Below are 5,746 nucleotides of genomic sequence, written 5' to 3'. Positions count from 1 at the left end.
CAGATGGATGTTCACAGCCTATTCCAAACTGCCTTTTTAATTGTGATGTCTGAGTTCAGCTACATCCCATAACCACTCCTCGAAGCCCCAGGAGATCTTATTTTTCCATAAGCAACATGGAGTCCCCCCCGATTTCCAGTCCTTGGACTTGGTTCTCTTTGAAGAATGAGGCTGTAGCTCACCCATCCTGCACTTCCCTATAACCCTGTGCCAGATGCAGTTAGAGTCAGTGCTCAGTTAACATTCAATAAATAAACAGCCTTTTCAGTTCTCCGCCTGGGACCCACCTCTCCGCAACAGCAGTGATGTCCCAGAAGAGGGCGGCCCCCTAGGTGGGCTCTGGAAGAGCTCTGTCTTAGGTGTATTGATTGGCTCAGTTTATAAGCACATTGGCTTCAGGGAATGGGAAGAATAAACTTCAGGAGACAAGTCAGGGGAGGGCACAGCATGTCATCGTTCCGGGCAACTCATTGGTTCAAATGCAACCCCAGCAAATCCAACACACATGACACCAAATCTGGGACTGATCAAAAGTTGGCAATAACCCCATGCCACACTGGATAGCATACAGAAGCGCAGGCTCATTTGTTTTCAGGTGACTACGGAACAAAGCAGGGGAGTGTCACTTCCCCCACGCTTCCCCCACTTCCCCCCCCAGCCCCCTAAGGGGGCTGCTTAGGGAGCTGCCTCTTTCTGTCAATCTGCAGTAGTTCCGTGACAGGACGTTGGTCCCTCATCTGCTGTGCGAAGGAATGAAGGCCCTGGACGAGGTGACGGCACATGGATGTTCTGTGGCTGAAATCTGTCCTTCCCCGAGCCTCTCGTTCAAGACCACAGAGAGGGGACCCAGGCTGGGTGCATCCACCTCGGACCTCTTTCTCCGGCCTATAGCCACACACTCTCCCTCATGCATCCATTTAATCTCTGTCGTGGCAACTACGGAACAAAAGCAACTGTTTGCTCTGCTGACCTCACGTCTTTCGGGCTGTCGACCTAGGTACAGCTTGCTGGGCTCTGGGGCAAAACGTTTATGTTTGATGAACTCAGTTTTAAAGCTTGTCATTCATGGAGGAACTGAAGCTCCTGGACTTACCTGCCAAGTCAGTAGCCTCTGACCAATAGTATAGCTTCTATCTAGTCTGGCAACAAGAAGAAAGCAATTTTAGATGAGATTTTTATTTGGTATGATCCAAACTCCAGGTTGTCTCTCTCAGGAGTCAGAATCATCCCACAGGAGTGCTTTTAAGTGATGTTATTCAAGGAAAAGGACCCAATCTACATTCCGATTCCAACCAATTATGTCTTAACTCAGTTTATTTTCTTAGGTTTTAAATACTTTTCTATTAAAAAAGACTTTAAAAGTGTACTTCTATGATGATTCAAAGGACTGCCGCTGCGCCTTCAGCAAGAAGAAAACACACAGAATACATTTAAATGAATTACAAAGTGTATTATACTCTGCAAATCAGCATTAAAATGCACATTAATTTTTGCAGCTCTTAAATACTTCAGTTGCCGAGGAACTGCCTCCATCCTATAATTGAAATAGCTCTTCAGATGCAATTTAGTTGCTGATTGGTTTTTAAGTATTTTAAAAAGCTAACAGCTCAGATGGAAAAGGAGGGTATACCCTTGAGTTATAAGTAGGAGCACAGATGTCATCATGGGTGGACCCATCAGGCCACTGCCAACCGCGATGATTTTCTCCAGAGAAGGGGTGTTCTACCCTGAAGGCCAGCACACCGTCCACTGTTCAGGAGACCCTAGAGCTGGCTCGACATCAAATCGAAGACCTCAGTGGGGAGGGAGTTATGACCCTTTGAGTGAATTAACCAGGTCTCTTTTCCACTCTGCTCCTTATCTACACATTCCATACTTTCTCCTCTTGCCTTTTGTTACCCCTGGCTTTTTGTCAGTTTCAAGAAATGTCAAGTAGGAAAAGAAGAGGCAAAACAAAAAAGCAAGTCCACTTTGCTATTCATCGTCAGGTGAATATCTACGGGTGTAAGTGGGAAGAGGTTTCAACCAAATGTCCGCATCAGGCATCGGAATGCTTTGTGGATTTTATGTTATGGGCTATGCCCTGCAGCAAAAGGATATTGCAAGGTGGCCGTGTCCCCATAGCAACGCTCAATAACTTTAAGATTAAAAAGATAATCTAGGGATGCTTAGCCGTGTGTCTGCCTCCTTGATATTAATAAAGTCATTTTGAACTCACTGCTGGGAATAACAGTATGTGTTGGAGAAAACATGGGAGATAACAATTAGTTCCACAAATCTCACAGCAACTGAGGGTCCATGGTCAGGTCACCTAAATTCTTCGTTTCTTAACTTTCTTCCATGACAAACAGTATTAATGATATGCTAATTAATTTACTTATTAATATATTAGTGAGATATTGTTGGAATGTTCTAAAGCTGACATGTAAAGTAACAATGCTTGAAAACTACAAATTGCTATGTGAACACACAGTGAATTACTGTTAGGGAATTCTGAATGAAGATTTGGGTGAGGACTCCAGTGAGCTCGCCAGAAGGGAACCCTCAAAAGCCTTCAAATCGTTTCGTGCACTGTATCAAATCAGACGATTTGTAGGCAGTAAAAGATTCAGATTCAAAGACAGGTTAACTGTGGTCTGTGGATTCTGTCTCTCTGTTGAGGATCCATCCAAAGGATGAGTAGGTAAAGTTTAGGTTATGGAAAAATCTACTCTTTTTAAAATTAATTTCTTTCTTTAATTGAAATATAGTTGATTGACAATATTATATGAGTTGCAGGTATACAGCCTAGTGATTCAGTATCTGTACAGATTATACTCCATTATAATCTGTTTGTAATGGCTATAATTCCCTGTGTTGTACATTATATCCTGTTACTTATCTATTTTATACATAATAGTTTGTACCTCTTAATCCCGTACCCTTATCTTGCCCCTCCCCCCTTCCCTCTCCCCACTGGAAACCACTGGTTTGTCCTCTATATCTGCAAGTCTGTTTCTCTTTTGCCACACGCATTTGTTTGTTTTATTTTTAGATTCACATATAAGTGATATCGGTAATTGTCTTTCTCTGCCTGACTTATTTCACTAAGCATAGTACCCTCTAGGCCTATCCATGTTGCCGCAACGGCAGGATTTCATTCTGAAGAAACCTACTCTTTGTACTTTCTTTTTACCTACAGCATGTGAGGAGAAAAAGGGATGGAGATAGAGAAAGAGCTTGGCTGATAATAACAAAAGTAATAATGACAACATCTAACTACCGTTCCTTGTGTAGCTGAACTGAATGCCCAGCAATTAGCTCCCTATTTTATATTCATTGTAATCTTCATAAAACCCCATGAAGTAGATACTATAAATATCTCTTTTTATAAACGAGGACACTGCAGCCTAAAGAGGGTAAGCGTTGCTCTCAATCTCATACAAGAAGCGGTAGCAACATATCTATTCTAACGTGACTTTTTAAAACTTAAAGTACATTATGTATAACTGTACAGATTGTTAAGAAGTCACTGCAAAATATATCTCACTATGTGTCACTCACATGAACTCTAGTCTGTCCTGAAAGCCATGGGTTGTTAAGAAAATTCATCCAAGTGTGAAGAAGAGTAGAGAGAAGAGATTTCAGGTGATAGAGTTTTCTTTTTTTCTGATTGTGATACGTCTTACCATGTCTAGTTTATTCGTCTTATGAAAAACTTAACACAAAGAAAAAGGTGTCCTACATCTGTTAAGAGAAAAAGAAACTCAACACTGACCGAGGATCTCAAGAAGAGATGCAGAATGGATCACCTTCAAGTACCATGATAATTTAATTCTCTTCAATAGATCATTCTTTTTTATTTTTTTTAATTAAAAAAGATTTTTTTGGCAGTGCCACGCAGCTTGTGGGGTCTTAGTTCCCCCACCAGGGATCGAACCCCGGCCCTGGCAGTGAAAGCACTGAGTCCTAACCACTGGACTGCCAAGGAATTCCCTAGATCATTATTTAAATTATACTGTCAAAATCTAAATAAAATATGCAGAGACTCCCAGAGCACCTCTTCCATAAAAATCTCAATGGAAGTTGAAAAAACAAAGCACATTATCGTCTATTTTCTTTGAAAATATACTGATGGCATTTGGAGGATGAAGTTTGAGCAATGCCCCCAAGAGCTCCCCTCTTTAGCCAAAAGTCTCTCAATCAGAGTGTTTTCGCTTTCCTCATTATGCAGGGTTTGTACGCTTAAAAAATAAACCTACCAAAAAAAAAAAATCCAAGAGATAAAATGGTAGGTATGCAGAAAGGGTAGGGAGATGAAGAGGCTGTGGGATCTTTCTAGAAAGCACATCTTTCCTTCTGTGATGGAAAATCAAAACCCCTTGTTAGACACATGCCAATATGTACACGGTGTGGGGTAATGTACACTGCTGTCACTGGCGTTGAACATTGGCGCCCTCCTTTTTGATTTACACCATATATTGTCTGCAGCTATCAAGAGATTCAACTACAAGAGACACTGGAATGCTGAAGAGCCTCAAGGAGCTGCCCTTCACGTCCTGTCCCTCCTCGGAGCCAGGGGAGGAAAGAGGTGGACATCAAGGTGGGGCAGACGGAAGTCAAGGGCGAAAGTGGCCAGTCCTCCCTGGCCGTTCCTCCCTGGCCGGAGGGAACGGCCAGGGAGGACTCAGAAGTGACATGCGGTCAAGGGTCTGAGCTCAGAGAATCCCAAAAAGTCTATTTTCTATTCATGATAGGACATTCATGGTTGTGAATAACACAGTTTGAAAGGTTTAAAACTCAGTGTGTCATTGTGCTGAAATAGATCTGTGCTGCGAGATTGCCAAGCTGGCATTAAAAAGAGGGAGGGGAGAAAAAGGAGGAAAGAAAGAGGAGGGGAAAAAAGTGCCCACACCATGCAGGCCCAGATGAAGTAAACCCTAGACCTGCCTGCTGCTATATCCAGATGTTTCCAAGGAAGGTGGATCGCTCTTAATTGCGCCTGAGACATACTAGGAATTTGGCTTTTTGGAAATCCAGGAAATTTCTTATCTTCCCATCAGTGGTTCCCTAACTGGATGGCAGACTAGGACCCCCTAGAGGTCTCTTCAAAATGACCTGATGTCTGGGCCCACCCCTAGAGATTCTGATTTTTTAAAAAAATTATTAAAAATATGGAATGCTTCATGAATTTGCCCATCATCCTTGGGCAGGGGCCGTGCTAATCTTTGTACTGTGTCAGTTTTAGTATATGTGCTGCCGAAACTAGTGTGAGATTCAATTTGTTTGGGGCTAGTACTATTTTTTTTTTAATTCTTCTTCTTCTAAAATTCCTCCGTCAAGTCTAATGTGCAGCCAATGTTGAGAAATGCTGTTATGGAATTGCAAACATCTTTTAAAAAACTGCCTTGGGGCTTCCCTGGTGGCGCAGTGGTTGAGAGTCCGCCTGCCGATGCAGGGGACACGGGTTCGTGCGCTGGTCCGGGAAGATCCCACATGCCGTGAAGCGGCTGGGCCCGTGAGCCATGGCCGCTGAGCCTGCGCGTCCGGAGCCTGTGCTCCGCAACAGGAGAGGCCGCAACAGTGAGAGGCCCGTGTACCGCAAAAAAAAAAAAAAAAAAAAAAAAAAAAAGTAATATAAAAGCACATTTCCTGAATAAGAAGAAATTTTTGAAATTCCATAACCAATTTATTTTCCTTTTAAGGTATAAACAAAGACCAATACATTATTTTTAGATGCATAAGTAAATCTAAAAGAGCTCTTACA

At 42.5% G+C, this 5,746-nt stretch overlaps 1 pseudogene; it reads right to left on the bottom strand.

The window, feature by feature from the left end:
- Positions 1–5,147: 5,147 nt before the first annotated feature.
- Positions 5,148–5,245, bottom strand: LOC132504670 (U6 spliceosomal RNA; annotated as a pseudogene).
- Positions 5,246–5,746: the final 501 nt, after the last annotated feature.

The sequence above is a fragment of the Lagenorhynchus albirostris genome, chromosome 1 (assembly GCF_949774975.1).
Source record: "Lagenorhynchus albirostris chromosome 1, mLagAlb1.1, whole genome shotgun sequence".
Taxonomy (NCBI): domain Eukaryota; kingdom Metazoa; phylum Chordata; class Mammalia; order Artiodactyla; family Delphinidae; genus Lagenorhynchus; species Lagenorhynchus albirostris.
The sequence above is the reverse complement of the archived record's forward strand: the minus strand, read 5'-3'. Positions and strand labels throughout refer to the sequence as shown.